This window comes from Capsicum annuum, chromosome 1 (genome assembly GCF_002878395.1).
Source record: "Capsicum annuum cultivar UCD-10X-F1 chromosome 1, UCD10Xv1.1, whole genome shotgun sequence".
NCBI lineage: Eukaryota > Viridiplantae > Streptophyta > Magnoliopsida > Solanales > Solanaceae > Capsicum > Capsicum annuum.
The window spans coordinates 150956028-150975354 of record NC_061111.1 but is presented as its reverse complement, the minus strand read 5'-3'; positions in this window follow the sequence as shown (position 1 = coordinate 150975354).

Sequence of the window (19327 nt, the reverse complement as noted above, 5' to 3'; positions counted from 1 at the left end):
GATGGGTCCCTTCGTATGTACATAGACTACCGCCAGTTGAATAAGGTCTCGATTAAAAATAAATATCCTCTTCCTAGGATTGATGACCTTTTTTACCAGCTTCAGGGTGCCAAGTGTTTTTCAAAAATAGACCTTCATTCGGGTTATCATCAGTTGAAAGTTAGAGAGTCAGACATACCCAAGACAGCCTTCCGAACCCAATATGGTCATTACGAATTTTTAGTCATATCCTTTGGGTTGACTAACTCCCCTGCAGCCTTCATGGATCTTATGAATAGAGTGTTCCATCATTTTCTTGACTTGTTCATCATTGTATTTATTGATGATATTCTGATCTATTCTAAGACTAAAGAGGATCACACCAATCACCTTCGAATTATTCTCCAGACCCTTAAGGATCATCAGTTGTATGCTAAATTTTCTAAGTGTGAATTCTGGTTAAATGCTATTGCTTTCCTGGGGCATATTTTGTCCAGTGACAGGATAAGAGTGGATCTCCATAAAGTTAAAGCAGTGAGAAAATGGCCCAGACCTACGACTCCAACCAATATTCAGAGCTTCTTGGGTTTTGCGGGGTATTACAGAAGGTTCGTAGAGAGTTTTTCTTCTATAGATGCTCTACTTACTAAACTGACTCAGAAAAAGATGAAGTTTCTGTGGTCTGACTTGTGTGAAAATAGTTTTGAGAAGTTGAAGGACAAGCTGACTAATGCTCCTGTTTTGACCCTTCCCAAGGGTGTAGATGATTTTGCCGTTTGTTGTGATGCGTCCCGTGTGGGACTTGGTTGTGTATTGATGCAGCGTGGTAAGGTGATAGCTTATGCATCTAGGCATTTAAAGGTGCATGAGTGCAATTACCCCACTTATGACTTGGAGTTAGCAACCGTGGTGTTTGCACTTAGAATCTGGAGGCACTATCTCTATGGAGTGAATATGGATATTTATACCGACCATAAGAGTTTGTAGTATGTTTTCTCACAGAAAGAATTGAACCTCAGGCAGAGGTTATGGATGGAGCTTTTGAAAAACAATTATATGAGTCTGCATTACCATTTGGGCAAGGCAAATATTGTAGCTGACACCCTCAGCAGGTTGTCTATGGGCAGCCTTTCTCATGTAGAAGAAGGAAAGAAAGAGATGGTGAAGGATATTCACCGCCTTACAAATCTGGGAGTGCGACTTTTAGATTTCAAAGATGGAAGGGTGATTGTTCATGAGTTAGCTAAGTCATCCCTTTGTGCTGAATTTAAGGAGAAGCAGGTTGAGGATCTCATCTTGATGCAAATCAAGAAAGATGTGGGTCAATAAAAGGTTATGTCGTTTGAAATTGGTGGTGATGGTATTTTAAGATTTTAGGGTAGGTTATGTGTTCCGAATATTGATGGGCTATGGGAAAGAATCCTTAATGAGGCACACACTTTGAGGTATGTCATTCACCCAGGCTCTACTAAGATGTACCATGATCTGAAAAGCTTGTATTGTGGAATAACATGAAATGTGATGTAGCTGATTTTGTCTCCATGTGTTTGAACTGTCAACAAGTGAAGGTAGAACACATGAGGCCAGGTGGTACTTCCTAAGAGATAGCCCTACCTTTATGGAAGTGGGAGATGATAAACATGGACTTTATTACAGGACTTTCGAGATCTCGAAACCAGTATGATTCTATATGGGTGATTGCAGATCGGTTGACAAAGTCAGGCCACTTTTTGCCTGTGAGGATTAATTATTCGGGAGAGGATTATGCTAAGACTTACATTGAGGAGATAGTTCGATTGCATGGGGCACCAGTGTCCATTATATCCGATAGAGGTACACAGTTTTCATTTCAGTTCTGGAGATCTTTTTAGAAGGGTTTAGGTACACAAGTGAATTTGAGCACAGCTTTTCACCCTTAGACGGATGGGCAAGCTGAGCGTACCATTTAGACCCTTAAAGATATGTTGAGGGCATGTGTCATTGATTTCAAAGGTAGTTGGGTATATCACTTGCCACTGGTTAAATTTGCTTACAATAATAGTTACCATGCCAGTATCAAGATAGCTCTTTTTGAGGCTTTGTATGGAAGGAGATGTAAGTCTCTGATAGGATGGTATGAAGTGGGTGAGACTCAGTTGTATAGGCCTAATCTTGTTCATCAGGCGATGGAGAAAGTGAAGATCATTAGAGAATAACTCAAGACTGCTCAGAGTCGTCAGAAGTCCTATGCCGATGTTCGGAGAAGAGAACTAGAGTTTGAAGTTGGTGATTGGGTGTTTCTCAAGGTTTCTCCTATGAAAGGAGTTATGCGATTTGGAAAAAGGGGTAAATTGATCCCTCGCTATATAGGGCCGTATTAGATTCTTAAAAAGATTGGTACAGTTGCTTATGAGCTAGAATTGCCTGCAAGTTTGGGTTTCGTTCATTCGATATTCCATGTATTCATATTGAAGAAATGCATTGGAGATCATTCTATGGTATTTCCAGTAGAGGGTATCAAAGTGACAGACTTCTTGTCTTACGAAGAAGAGCCCGTTGAAAATTTAGATCGCTAAGTTTGAAAGCTAAGGAGCAAAGAGATAGCCCTAGTCCTTTATTATGCTCGAAATCGTGTCTGTCTGTGTCCCGCATCATTATTCAGGGATGAATGTTCCTAAGGAGGGGATAATGTAACGCCCCGCACTTTGTGCTACAATATAGACCATGATTATGATGTGTTGATAAATCCCAAAGCCATAAAATCCTATGCCAATACGGCATGTTAATTATTTGTGTAGCATGTGAATCCATTCAAGCTTGAATTTAGACCATAGGGGTCCTTCAACTTAAGGATGAGTTGACACTATTTCGATCGGCTAAGTTTTAGTAGACGTTGTAAAGTGTGTCAGCTTTGATCGAACATAACTCCCTGTATATGTCGAATTAGGGAGCCTACTATGTGTCAAATGATAGGTCTTCGAGTTAGCTTTCCAACAATATCAATTTTGCTAAAATCCGACATCCGAACAAGAAGCTATGGCCTTACAAAGTGATATGCGTTGCCTAACCAATCGCCCATGGCCATTGGAAAGTATAGGCAATAGCCTAGGCGGAGCCTATGTAAACATAGGCAATGGGCTGGGCGGCGCCTATGTAAAGAATTCAAGTGACTTAAACACTCTGTTTTTGGGGCAAAATGGTCCTTTTCCACCCTTACTTAGCCTTAAAACACGAAATTCAGTTCCAAGGACCCAAAATACACCTTCATTCATCAAAAGTGCTCAAAGATTCTCCTTAGGGTTTCAAAATAAAAAACCGAAGCAACTCGAGATTCAACCGGGGGTTTTAGGAACAAATTACGTATTTGGAATCCTCTCAACGTAGGCTTCGAGAAGCATCTAATATTTTTAGTAATCAAGGTACATGGGGTTATCCTAAAATCTCATGGGTATAGGTTTTATGAGCATGCATGCTTTTAAATGGGGGTTTTCAATCAAATGCTAATAACTTGCTTTTAATATGATTTCTAAGTCATTTACTTTATGTCATGAGAATTGTTTGACTATATACTTCAATGGTTGAAACCATGCATATGTTATTTGAAATTTTACATGGAAGTTTGATAAATATGAATGATAAATTACTTTCAAATTCCCATGATAATGTATTGATACCCCATATCATATTGTGATCAACAAAAGAGAGCATGAATTTGAAATAAATATTGTTCACCACTTGTAAATGATGAAGCACCTTGGTTTTTACATGATTATGCATATGTGGAAGTGATATTGAGGACTTTCAAGTCGGGTATGACGATACCCTATAGAATATGATATGTGATTGAATCAGATGAAATTTGAATGCATTGATTTTACATGAGATAGGTGGATGCCCGAAGAAGACGTTTGAGTGTAAGGGCTCATCGCTGGAAAAAAGTGTTTGCCGACATGGGAATTTGGTACTAGGATAAGTGATCTTGAGTACTTGACTTTATGTCATTCCCAAATTGGGATTATAGGTAGGAGCCCGGGCTAAGTGATCTTGGGAACTACCATTGGGTCGAGACACCATGCTTCGTGGCCTTGTGTGTCTCGGCGGCAACCGAGGTTGGACAGTTGATGTAAATTATGTAAGGTATTCCACCTAGCTCAGTTGCATTTCATTGTTGTTGAGAAACTAGTGCCTTACACCCATGTGTTTTCAAATGATTTGATATGAAATTGATTTATAATGGCTCTCAACTATATTTTGTAAAAATATAATGTTTTATTTTGATATCTCTGCGTGCCAATACTTTTGTGCTAACCCCCTCCCCTCTCCAACCTCTCAGGTTCAGACGCCCAGTCTAGGGGTCAAGAGAATCAGTAGATCATTCAGACAGAGTTGTAGAGACAAGTGGTGAGCCTTTTATGTTTTTGAAGGTCTTATGTCATGCAGTCTTTTTATCTTATATTCATTTTTAGGGTCTACTGGGGGCCTTGTCCTAGTTTATATACAGTTACTTGACTCAGTTATTTGTTAGAGATTTTCGCAGACAGTTGTTTAGAGGTTGATTGATGTTGGGGGAAACTTATTTCCCCGTTATTGTTTCTTTTCATATTTATGACCATGTTTCCGAATTATTGTGTTTCCTCCGCTTTACTTTGATCATATGAATTAGGTGCATGATTACCAAATAGATAGGGGTGTTTCGGGCCTCCATGGTTCAAAATACTCATCACGTCTAGGTCCTAGTTCGGGTTGTGAAACCTTAAGATTGTTGTTTTTCGGGTACACAAAATCTGTATTTTCACAACACTACTTCTACACAAGTTCAAGAATAAATCAAGAACACTTATGAAGTTATCCAATACCTTCAAAACAAGATCAAAATGATCTTTCAATAAAGTGTGTTTTTAGTTTCTTAAAGAAAAATAGATGAAGCAAAAAAAAAGCCAAGTCCTTCAAATTCGCGGAGTGTCTTTAAGGAAATAATTTCCCTCAAGTACCCGAGATTGTAGAATTTTCCTCCTATAATAAAATGGCTTCACATCCAGAATATAGCGGTACCTCAAACTTTCTGATTTTCTTTGAACGCACTCAACAGGAGATGATAACACAGAGTTTTTAGAATCAAGAGAATATTTTTCTTATGCCAAAATTTTTCATACTAAACCTATGGAAAAAATGAAGGTTTATATAGCCATAAAGTGCCCCTTCAGAAAGGTGGCAATGGTTCATCCGAAAAGGTGTATCCTTTAGAAGAGTCATGTCTGTTCATTCGAAACATTATGTCTTTTTTCTGAGCAGACACAACTATTCGAACAGTCACTCCTTTGCAAAAATAATATGTATTTTCCTCAAAGGTTGTGTCCCTTCATTTTCCATTCACACTAATTGAACCCAATATTGAGGTCATAAATATCTCCTCACTCAATGACAAGTTGAAAACGTTTCTATCGATTAAGTTTTAGTGAATGTTTTAGCTTGAGTAAAATTTCAACGACCATTAATCCTTGTATATAATGAGTTATATATCCTACGATATACCGAAATAAAGATATTCGAGTCCTCTTTCCAATGCATCTGGTTTTACCTTAATTAGATATTGGAGAGGAAAGTTATGCCAATTTTACCTTAGCATATCCTTCTGTCATGAAGGTGATGACTAGGCTGATAGGTTATCAACAAGTTGATGACCCATCAGTAGAGCCGTCAACCTTAGGCAGAAATACTGAAGGAGGTAATGACTAGGCTGATAGGTTATCAACAAGTTGACGACCCATCTGCCAAGTTGTCAACCTTAAGCCGAACATGAAAGGGAGTTGACGACTAGGCTGATTGGCTATAAACCAAGTTGATAAGCCATCAGCCAAGTCATCAATTAAGGAAAATTTTAGAAAATTTTATTCAACTTTGGAGGGGTCTTTTGGTCCTTTCCTCACCTCAAAATCCTACCCCCATGAATTTAATCATACCATAAGCATTATTATTCATCCCTAATCAGTTTTATAAACATCTTATAACCCTCTCCACTCTCAAGAACAAGAAAAAATTAGGGTTTCTTCCAAGGCTCATACTTTCAAGGCTAGATTTCAAGCTAATTCAAATTCTTTTACATTAAAAAGGTACGTGGGGCTATCCGAAACTACATGGGCATAGGTTCTATAATTTCTACAAGTCTTAAATATATATACACACACACGCAAATGCTATGAATTTTGATAAATTTATTTTAAAAGTATGCATGGAGAAAAATAATTTGATGAAAGTATTTGATGATCATAGGGTTTCTTTTCATAACCTTGGTTTATAATTTCGTGTATGTGTGATTTGAACTCGAAGGATGATTTTGAATGTGAATTGTGAACCTCTTTTTATCCCATAATGATATTTATGAACTTTGTATGGCATGAATTGTAAATTATTGAGAGCATGATTTAAGAGCCCTCTTTTTTATCAATAAGAATTATGTTTAACCAATGTTGGAGCTAGTTTATAAATGATGACAATTTCTTGGGTATTAAAATTTTCGATAACCATTATACATGTATTAGATGAATGAAATTCTATTGGTGGTCATATACAGGGGTTTGAAAGAGAAAGGCTGTGGAAAGGTACGATACGAATAACTTGCAATTCGGGGTGTGACGATACCCCGTTGTGAATTACCCTTAATTGAATAAGAAAAGAATGCACTACAACATTTTTGGTCTAAGGCCACACTAAATCTGGACAACACTTACAAAGTGTTGCCTAAAATAGTTTTGGGTACACTTGCTAAATGTAGCCTTAAGTTTTAGCTTTAACCCACAATAATTTTAACAACGCTTATAAAGCGTGCTCTTTAATGATATAGACTATACTTTATAAGTGTTGCTATATTATTATATAATTGGCAACACCTTTTACAAAGTGGTCACACTTTTAGAATGTGGTTATTGTTATATTTTAAAACAATAATTTATAAGTGTTGTTTTATAATTTTTATAAAATTTACACCAAAATATAATATTTCCTCCAATATTTTTAATACTAAAATATTATATTCCCTCCAATATATTTTATTCTCCCAAATTTCTAATTATCCAAAAAAAAAAATATTCAGCTGATGAAATATTGCAAAATTAGGGTTAATTCTCAATTACATCGTCCCAACATTTTGAAGAGAAATAACCCATCAATCTATTCAGTAGCCGCAGTCACACACATATTCACCTTGGTTAGTGGATCAGGATATTCACTCTTCTACATTTCTTTATTTGATTCGAAATTCTGCTTACCTTGTGCACATAAGTGAGTGTGAGCTTAAACCTCTCAGCCGGCATTAAACAAATATTTTTGCTAAAGACTTAAATGCTTCGGTATTCAAGTTGTTCAGTTCGAACATAAGTTTTTAAGAAGTTACTATTGTTGTTTCAAGCAACCATCAAATCTAATTTGCACGACTTATTCACTTGAAGGTTAGCAACTCGTGTTGAACTTAAATTCAGGCATAATTGTTGAATATTTTTGTGAATTAAATTTGTAAAATTAATGGTGCTGGTTGTCATTCTTTAAATTAAACATATCTTGGGTGTTGATTATTGTTGAAACCTCAAATTCCCATTATATATTGTCATTGATGTTGAAATTAAGTGAAAAAATAGAATTTAGTATTTGATTTATTTGGGATTTTAGGTGATGTGGATTTTCATACAATTTGTAATCAAAATTGTGGAGGTTTCGTTGTAAATAAAGCAATGACATCAATCTTATACCTTTCTTTTATTAGTGGCTAATAATGGATCCATAAATTATTTTATTGCTTAATGTCTTGTTTTAGAAAGATGTTTTCAATGTTCAAGTTGAATGAACTTTTAGTTGTGTTCTGTTTGTGCAATTTTTAGGTGATTTTTGTTTGAAAAATATCCTGCTGAAATGAAAATATCGTAGTGTATGAGTCAGGTTCAATTAGCGAACTGGAAATTTGTTCGGGTATATTGTTCTTCATGTTTTTCTTTGTTCTCAAAACAATTGTAGCTGTCATACCAGCTTTAGGCTAGTTTTGGATCCCAACTTCTCATTTGGTATGATAATTGTAAGAGACAAAGTGAAATGCCAAAGATCAGTCTAGGTCGAGATAAATATAAATACCTCCTGGAATTAAATTTTGATACAACTAAATTAAAGATCTCAAAAATAAGGTTTTAAATCAGTTAATTTGACGAAGAAGCTAATGGAATCTATCAAATAGTAAAATGGAATTCCATAATAGAATGTAGTTGGATGAACTGGTGTTACACCATCCAACATATGTAACACATGTTTGGCCAGTTAGCAATATCTACAAAGAAATCATATAATGTGATATGATTCTTAGATAAATGAAAGAGGAAATGGAAGAGCAGAAATGAGGTAGATGACGGGTACCCTACACTGTTACATCCTGTTCGGATTAGCTTAATTTTGTATTTGTATCGACAAAATGTGGACCTTCATATTGTACTTAAACCAGACAGAAGGTGAACCTTACTCTTTAGTGATATTCGTAGCTTTAGGGAGTAATTGGTAAAGTTGCTATCACTTCTTAGGTAGTTTAGAGTTTAAGATTTGAAAACCTCTGGTTCCAAAAAATATCGGGTAGGACTCCTTTTTCCAGACTCCTGTATAGCTAATGCTAGAAATATTTAGCGAACACTTTAATGCATTGTGCTAGAAACCTTTGAGGTCAAGGATTATTTGAAGAGGCAGGGTATGTTGTGACCTGAGAAATATGAATAAAAGAGATGCAGCCAGCTATGTTCAAATATAGAAACACGATGAGGTAAATTATGTTAAGATCCTGTTATGACCTGAATCGAGGCCCTGGCTGTGACGAGCATCCCAAACCACAAAGTCCCGAGTGCCCTTTTCTATCTGGAAATCATGCACACCATTCATATACTATAAATAAATACGGAAAAGATAATAAAACGGAAACATGGTCATTCTCTTACTTCAACTGAACAATACGGGATTTAGTTCATAACATTCAAAGCATATGACACCAGTCTGGGAAATATCTAACAATACAAAACCAACATATGTCTAAAACTGGGACAAGGCCCCAGCCATAAATCAAAATAAGATAACAATTTCCCATAACAGCACCTTCTGAAATAAGGGAGGCTCACCAACTGCAACTTCTGATAAAATTAATCTACTGCTTAGCTGGACCCCGGAACTGAACCTCAGATCATGAAATATAGGGTGTTAATACAATTGTACTGGAATGTGAAAAAACCCAAAATAGCATGTTTTTATACAACATAATGAAAGCATTTTTACAAAACAATTAGCATAATCCATAAGTAAAAACACATGGGCATACTGATAAGAACTTCAACAATTTTTTAAAAATCGTGACTCATTCTCTATTTATTTTTAGGCTAGATGGTACACCCTACAATCCTAATCATCTCATGAGATATATGGGATCCGCCCTTGACTCAGCAGCCAAGCCCCTAATCTAAGTTTGCCGCAAGGATTAGTGTATCAGTAAGGGAGACACGCAAGACCATACAGCATGATGTCATATTCCCAATCAATCAACATATCATAGTAGTGCACCCATCCACAAAGCGGGATACTAACCTTAGTCCCAAATTGGGTAGACATGAATCAAGGTACAGCAGACCACAAAGTAGGGTACCGTGTCCCCGTGTCGACAAATCACGGTTTCCAGCATTGAGTCTCATGACTCGTGCTTTCTTCGGGTAACCATCTAACCCCCTCTAAGCCCAAATTTTCAATTTATTAAAACCATGCTTTCATGCCTTTACAACATTCAACACTTATTCTATTAAGGGCATACTATCACCGGGTATCGTCATACCCAGACTTGCAAGTCATTCATATCAATTCCACAACTCTTCTCATTCCAAACATGCAAATAACCACCCAAAAGATTTATAACTTAAACATGCAGTGGCTATGTAAATTATTTGATCTCATGTAATTATTCGTTTTCATGCAAAGGGTATAGCTAAGACAAAAAGACTCCCTCTCATCAATTCACAAACAACCTCAACCCAAGCTTGGATAACCATCTAGAGGTGTGCAAAAATCGAACCGATAAAATTATTATTGGTTTATTGTTATTGGGTTAATGGTTTGTTAATATTTTTATAAAAAAAAATTATTGAGTTATTGGTTCGGTTCGATTTTTCCTATATATATATATATATATATATATATATATGTATGTATGTATGACTTATTATATATTTCTCTTAATTTCTCCTTAATTTCTACCAATTAATAAACCTATTATTTCAATTATAGAAACTCTTAATTTCTCCTAACAACATTTAATTCAGACTTGAAGATTCTTGTAAATTAAAACACATTATGTGGAATTTTTGGTTGCAACTAAGATTTGATTTTTTTTCATGTTAGTTACTACTATTTCTATTTTATGAGTATTTTCTTATCGGTTAAACCAAACACTGAACCGTTAAGGAATAAAAACCGATAAACCAAACCGATAATATATAAAACCAAACTGAATCGACCGATGCACACTCCTATTAAACCATCAATGGACAATGAAGTTCAAAACATGCAAGTGAATACCATATATCGCATAAATCAAGAAAAATCCACATAGAGAGGGAGGTCTCATCAATCATGCTCTTCATTAAACGTTTCATTACAAAAAAAATCATATATATACATAATTACATTTAAATTCCATAAAAATCCATTCAAGACAACACATGCTTTCATCAAAATAATTCCATAATACATGTTTTTCGAAATACTATCAAACATTCTTTTTAAACAAAATTATAGATCTTTGAACATGATAAAAGCAAGAAAAACTTATGCTCATGGAGTTTAGAGTAGTCCCACATACCTTAGATTACTTAGTTTGAAGAATATGGTGACTCAAACACATTTATGATTAAGTTATTAGTCACTCTTTGCTGAAGCCATGAAAAAGTGTTCTGGCTGAAATTTTTCCTTTTTTTCATTCCTTTGTCCCTTAAAACTCAGGGAAATATTCTGATGATTATATACTCCTCTCAGGTGGAAGTAGTCAACTTTAACCAATGATTTTATGCAGATGAAATAGCATACTTTTCCCAAGGTAAACTGATTTAAAGAACTTTTATGGATGAAGGAAATGGGAACTTTTGGAGAGAAGCATACTATTGTTGTACCAGATTTTGCTTGGACTAAACTAGTATCCCAATATTAAGCACAAGTCAAGAATTTGTTGAAGAAACATAGACACCAACTTTCTCTTCTTCTTCGTGAACTTTATAATCATCTAACTAGCTTAGGACTTGTTCTGTTCATCTGAAGAACACTCCAGAGACATTGATTCAATAATTAAAATTGAGTGACCTCCAGAGTTTATCGGAGACAATCTCTCTATCTCTGAGGTAGAGGTAAGGTGTGCATAGACTCGACCATCCCAGACCCCACTTTGTTGGATTTGCACTGGGGGTATTTTATTGCTGTTGAATTCGACATCCAATGTATTTAGCGTACTTTTGAATCATGATTTCGCATTTAAAGTTTGTTATAATTTTTCACACACATATATATATATATAATTATATATGAACTTGTTTTTAGTTAACTTTCATTAATTACCAAGTAAATATTTATAAACCAAGCTAACTACCAGAGTCTGCCAATCATCCAAATTTCATCTCCAACAGCAATGACTAGTAGCAAGATGAGGCCCACCTCTCAGGGAGGGTAGCCTGTCCATGTCAAGCTTAGGACTACAACTCACTAACTAGGAAACTTGCATTATTGCATTATTAAGCTGAGTGTCTCATTAGCTCTAATGCTCTATTTATACAAACTATTTCTCTGGCTAAATCTTCTAAGGATCTCTCATTTTCAATGATTCTTGAATTCCTCTTAAGTCACACATTGCATGATCAACGTATTCTGCATATACCATTTTGAGCGTCTCAGAATTTCTTGATGGTCTCTGGATGCATCATTTAGTTTGCACACATAAGGTCAACTTGCATTCCTTATTTCCTCGGACTGTCTACAGTGAAGCAATCTATCTTGAAGTTGCAATACTAAGTCCTATTGGACTTGCAGCAAAAAGGTTCCATTTGCCACTGCTCTTCCACATTTTATGATGTAAGGTTTTCTGTTTGTTAAAAGTTTATCAAATCACCTTTTCAAGATTATATTGAGTTTGTGTAATCTAGTAGTTTAGATAGTTGGCTACAACTTTCACGTTATTGAGGGTGAGATTTCAGTTTTTCAAGGCAATCCACTTGCCCTATTCCCAATTTATTCTCTTTTATTTAGAAAAAGAAGAAGATTATATTGAGTTTCAATATAATTCATCTCCTTTTTTTTTTTTTGAGTTTGAGTAACCCAATACATACTCTCCAAGTGAAATGAAGGATAAAAAGCTTAATACATAATTGTTGAGTTCGAAATTGAGAGGGTGTCACGCGAAAACTAATAGTTTACAAACTATAAAGGGTATAAATACAAATACTAAAAACAGTTTATTAATATGGTTTGGTCAAACGATCTACATATTAAAAATAATATTGAAAAAATTAAAAACCTATTGGAAGAAAAATCTCTTTCTAAACAATACTCTTAAATGACTACATTATGAATGCTATTGTGTTTTTGTATGAGAATGGGTATTCTATTTATAGAGTTCCAAAACGTTTTTCTCTTAGAAAGAAGTTAGTCAAATATGGAAGAGTTTTATATTTTCCTTTAACAAAAAATAAAAGTAATTATAGTGCTACTTCTATTTTCCTTCAATAGAAAATTCAAACTCAATTTTGGTAAGAAAATCAGTGGAAAAATCCTAACAATTCTCCCCTTTTGGGTTTGATTTTCTTCACTTGATCCCCTTTCTTCACATCTTTGTTCTTTGTTCTTCACATAGTCTTCATCACTGTTGTTTAGCATGCTTAAAAATGGAGCTTTATTTTCAAATATGTAACAATAGGATTATTGAAAATATGATTGACAATTGTTTCCACATGTAGTTTTATTTTGACAAAATACCTTCACTATCGTCAAATTGACTGCACCTTAATCTCAACTTATCATCAATCTGAATCATCGGACCATTGAATCATAGGCTCTGATACCACTTGTTGGGTTCGAAAGTGAGAGAGCGTCATGCGCAAGCTAATAGTTTGCAAATCATAAAGACAATAAATCAGATGACAATGAAGAACAAATACTAAAAACATATTATGAATATGGTTTGGTCAAACGACCTACATATTAAAAATAATATTGAAAAACTAAAACCTATTAGGAGAAAATCTCCTCCTAAACAAGACTTTTAAACGATTCCATTGTGGATACAATTGTGTTGTTTTTTGAGAAGGGGTGTTTCTATTTATAGAGTTTCAAAACTCATATTTCTTTAATTTCAAAGCCAAAAATCAACAATAATCACCTCTTCAAACATGTGGATATTTTCATTTAGATACTATAACTAAGTCATATTTCTAATGAACACCTCAATTCTTAATAAAGTATTTATATTAGACATTTTGATTCAAATTTAGAAGAAAAAAATGCACACTTATTTTTATTCGGCTATTATGTAGTAAAGTTAATCACATAAAATATGTTATCTCATTTAATTATATGCATCAGTCTCAAGTAGAAAACACATGAAGTTTTACGACTTATTGAGGGAAATGCATTTAATGAAATGAGATCGAAATATTTTATGTGATTAACTCAACTACCTAATAAATGAATGAGAACGTACAAAAAAATGTAATCAAAATTTAAATCGAAAGTGTCTAATTAAAATACTTTATTAGGAGTTGAGATGTTCAATTGAGATATGACTTAGTTAGACCGTCTAAATGAAATATCCTTAACACATTAAGAAGTTGACTATGTATTAAGCCTTAACAAAAAGTTGTGAATATACAATTAAACTGATAGGACTGCTCTTTTAGCATGTGGAGTTCGATAATCTATATTAGTTTCATGATTTCAAATGGGATAAAATATATTAACAGTAGTTATTATAGTAGTTACCGTCAGTTATCTATAGCAATAATTGCATCTATGTGTTAGGAGTTAATAATATTATTGTTTTAATTTAAATTGATGTATACAGAAAAATTTTGTTAAAAAGGTATAATCATTATCTTTGTATTTAAAGATTTGTCCACTCCATACAGTTTTAGCTACTGATTAATGTATTGGTTAACATCCTTGCACTTTATTTAATCAGCAAAGTATCAATCTCATCTTTTCTTCATCTTAAAATATCAAAGTAGTAAGATTTGGCATGGCTAACACACAGACCAATGCTTTCCACAGTGAACCATCATATCGATTCATGATCAGATTGGCAAACAATTGACTACTATAGTAGAAAAATTGGGTGTCATAGATGTTTTGGCTGCTAAAGTATAGCTACATTAAAGCACAAGTCAAAAATCAACACTTAAAATCTAAAGTTTTATTAGAAGAGGGCGAGATCGATAGCATTTAGAGACATTTAGAAACATATAGGCATTCACACATAAAAATGAATTTTCCTAAGTATGATGGGGTCCTTAAGGTAGGATTTTGAAAGAGGAAAAGTATTTTTAAAATTATCAAACACCTGACAATTGCAAGGTTTATGTGTCTTTAGTGTCTTTGGAAAGAGATGTATTGGATCAACAATGAAAGGATTACTTAATACTCGGATGAGTTAGTTAAAATAATACAAGAAAACTATGAATCCGTTGAGTTTCAAAATTCAGATGAATGTATGTGTGATATTCAACAAACGGATCGATGTTTGAGTATAGGCAAGAACTAGCAAAACGAGCAGTATATGTGAAAATTGATCAGAACACTGTTTGCTTGAAGTTTATCATAGTGGGCTCAAAGAAGACTTTCATGTGGACGTTAGACTTCACAAGCGTCGATCTGTATGTAAGGCAATGAGTCTAGCTTTAGAATATGAAGAACAACATGGACCAAATCAGTCTAATAAGATAACCATTTGGCCTTCTGTATCATGATCTTCATCAATTGGGACTTTATTTCCAACGAATCAAGAATCGTTTAATTTCAACCATTCTGTCAAACAGTTACATGCTCTTTTTAACAACCATCATTTTCAAATATTCGCTCATTGAATTTTGAACAACAAATTTCATGAGAAAAAGGTCTTTGTGATCATTGTAGAGACAAGTTTTCCCCTGATCATCGCAGCAAAATTGAATTTTTTGCACATTTGGAGTTAATTCATGAGCAAAACAATGTGCAAAGTGTTGAAGATAAGCAGAATGAAGACATACCCCCTATTAATTTGATAGAAATCTCACTTCATGTATTTTGGACAAAAAAAATCTACAACCGTAAAACTTCAAGGCACTTTGTGAGCGTAAAATGCCTATGTTGGTGGACAGTGATTTGACACATAATTTTACTGTAGAAGAAATTATCACGGAACTAATTAAGTTAGCATTCTAATATATCCCTGCCTTTGGTGTCCAGATATGCAATCGTGAAATTATTAAATGCGATAGAGTTTCTCAGGACCCACCAATAGAAGTTTCTAACATGATCATAAAACACGATTTCTTTCCTTTTTTTCTTTAGTGGGGCAAACATGGCGTTGAGTGTACAATGGGTAGCAACCTTGAACACGATACAAGCCAATTAAAACAAAAAATTTCTGATCTTCCAGTTGAATCGAAAACTTATAAATTGCAAGGTGTTTGATATACACATCTTTTCAATCTGATTTGTCTTTTTAGCCATCAGAAATACCATTAAATGATGAAGGTGAGCTCATTATTTCACTTAAAAAAGTTCTGGCTCATTGTTAGGGATCTCTAATCGACAATCCGCAACTCGAGTTATTGATTCAATGAGTTGGCCGACCTCTCAAAGAAGCAAGTTGAAAAAATCATAATCTGTTAGCCACACATTTTCCTTCATTTCGCCTCGAAGACAAGGCGACTTTTCAAAGTTATGCACTGATACGACTGCTCCTTTAGCACTTGGAGATAATCTATATTAGCAACAGTTATTACAGTAGTTATCAGCAGTTATTAACTATAGTATCTGTATTAATGTGTTAGGAGTTATCTTTGTGTTTAGTTTAAATAGATGTATACGGAAGAATTCTGTAAAAAAAAAAATATATAATATCATTATCTTCATACATTGAGATTTGTCCACTCCATACGAACTTAGTTATTGATTAATATAGTGTTAAGATCCTTACACTTTATTTAACCAGTAAAGTTTTATTCTCTATCTCTTCTTCATCTTAGTTTTTATCATTCAAACCTTGTTAGAGTGGTGTCACTTTTCTGAAAATTGTGCAGTTGTTATAGGGAAGTGCTTATACATACACAAATAAGATAATTTAAACAGTTATAAAATATATAAAGATATATAAGATAATGTAAAAAGTTAAGCTAAAGCCAGAATATCGATTAAGCAAAGAGTTAAGCAGAAAATAGAGCAAGAATATGTTTGTTTTTTCAAAATATATTGTAAAATTTTAATCAGTACTCCCTCCTTCAATATCCTGAGTTACATGTAGTAGTAAAATTATCAAGATCAAAATATGTTTTCTCCTAAAACACTTTTTTGGGGGTTTTATATCCCGTTCATCTCTTTCCCTTCAGTTTTAGATATTTAGCAATTTCTTCTTTAATCACACTCCAAGACAACACAATAGTCTTTTCAAATCTTGTCGGATTTTTTAACTTCCTAGGAATTTACAGATTAATCCATAGTTATTACTAAATACTGAGAGACTAATCATATACTAGGGGTAGATTGACAAGCAATTTACAAACATTACATAAAAATTTTATATATCAAACAAACATGATTTTAACTAGGGAGAAAATACAGTGATCTCATTAACTACTACTTACATGTGTTGACACCTAATTTTTGTCCTCCGCAATCCAAGTTAATTTTGAGTTTCTTCAATTTTAAAATAAAATCACAACAATTATTTTGTTCAAATAAATGCTAGTTTAAATTACTTATTCAATTCAATTTTATCATTTAATTAACGATATACATTTTTCGCATTTTTATATATGAGAGGGTATAAATTTTGTTATTTAAATGAATATTTTTATTAAAATTAGATTTTTATTGGTTAAATTGGAAAATTAATTCAAATGAATAAAATCTTGGCTTTTAAATGTGATTTGCTCTCAAAATATTTTATTTGGAGGAATATTTGTTGGATTTTTATCAAATTAAGAAACTCGAGGTTAATTTTTTACTTGATTCGTGTCAGATTGCAATTCAATTTAGCGAACGAATTAAATATGACTTCAATTGAAATCCAAGCGGTCCAATTGTAATGCAATTGACCAATAGATATTCAATTTGGTTAGAATTTAAATAAGTCATTTAAATTGTAATGCAATCTTAATCCCAAAAGTTACCATTTCTTAATTGGGATTATTTTAATCCGATTAAATTTAATTTGAGTTATTCTTAATCCAATTAAATTTAATTATGATTATTCTAATCTAATTAAATTTAATTAGGGTTATTTAATAACCCAATTGGATTTAATAGGGGCTATTAAATAACCCGAATTTAAGGCCCAATTTCTCCAAACAATTTCAGCAGCCCAGTCATCAACAAACCAAATACGACCTACGACAAATTCTTCATAACCCAGCCCAATCCCCTTATCTCCTCTCTCAACCTTGACCTAATCTCATCCCACAACAAAACAACGATGCCAACTCCAAAAATCCGAATGAGACCCGACTCCATCAGCTTCAATAACTCGACCCGTCTTCGACCCCCATTCCAACTCAACCTAACCCCTCTCCACACGTCTCACGCGACCTCGTATGAAAGGCCCACAATATCTTCTAGAAACGGGCTTAGGTGTATCCCCCCAATGGCTAAATCCGTAAATTTAGGAGAAACGGGTACGAATTCGTACGTAGGTGGTTGATTCTTGTTGGATCTTGGGAAATCATCCATTTCCCCAATTCCTATTGGTTTCCCTTCGAAAATCTGTTGAGGATAATCCAAGATAAGTACATTTGCTAATTGAGATCCAAGATGTAGAGGGATCCCAATTTGAATTTCAAAATTCCTCCATTTTTTTTCAAATCCCTAATCTACCCCCAACTCAGTGATCTATAAAAGGACCTCTTGGGTCACTAGTCTGGGGGGATTTTTTTTTGGACTCTTCTATCCATTCTTTCCAGAAATTTTAGGAGCAAAAGAGAAATTCTGAGGGTCGAAAGTTGGATAGAAAATTTTGTTTCACTGTTTAAGGAGGTCTGGCTCTTCTTTCAGAGGTCTAAAAAAGAAAAAATATAGTGTTCGTTTCCAGGAAAAATCTGTATGTTTCTTTGGGATTTTAGCTCAGCAAGATTCTCTCGTTCTCTCTTCTTTGAAAATTGGACTGCAAATCAAAGTCCCCGAGTGGACGACGACGCTTCTCCGATGGTGACACATCTCGATGGTTGGCTCATTCTCCCGTTTTGCTGCTTCCTAAAAGGTAATATCCTTTGCCTTTAGTTTTGATCATATTCTGCTTTATCTCTTCATTCTATGGTTATAAAGTGCTATCTTGGAAGTCTTGTATACTGGGATGTCCATTGTCGAGGTCTTAGAGACCATAGTTTACTCTTTCCATGCAAGACATTGTTGTTTGTAGCATTACATCAGAAGAAATCCTTGGGGTGATCGTATGGTATATGGCTTTCGTCAGTTTTAGTTTGATTTCATGATTTGCCACGTATCTGAAACATTAGTGATTAATCTGATGTTCTCATTTTACTAATTTTGGCACCATAGCTCGATTTTGAATTAAAATTTGTGGTTTTGATTATGTTCAATAGTTCTAGCCATGTGTTGTCGTGTTTGTAGTCATTATTTGAAGGTGTTTCAACTGTTGTTACTATGGATTGGTGTTGTATTTGTCAAGCTAGCATGTTGCTAGCAAAATTACCACTCAAGAGCCCTTGGCTTTCTCATATGCCAAAGGGACAATGAGTAAGGTCTAAAATACGCTAGGAAGTCCGAAGATTCCTTAATGACTATCTCGTTTGAGTCTGCCGAAGCGAGGTGGAAGAAAAAAAATCTGCTATCTTGCTCGTTGTTGGTATTCGTTGATTATCAAAACTGTTGATCCATAGTATTATTAGCGAGACTTCCTCTCGAGTTCCTCGGTTTTTCGAGGGACAAAGAGCAACAAGGATAAGTCCGCTAACAAATAGCAAATCCTGGGATTCCTCGATGATTTATCTCGGTGACCAAAGGCTCTCTTTGTGTCTGTTATATGGAGAGTAAGGATGAGAATAGTAGATTTTGCCATATTTCACTTTAGTTTAATGGGTTAGGCCTTTCTTTTGGTCTCAAGACCAGAAGTTTGAAT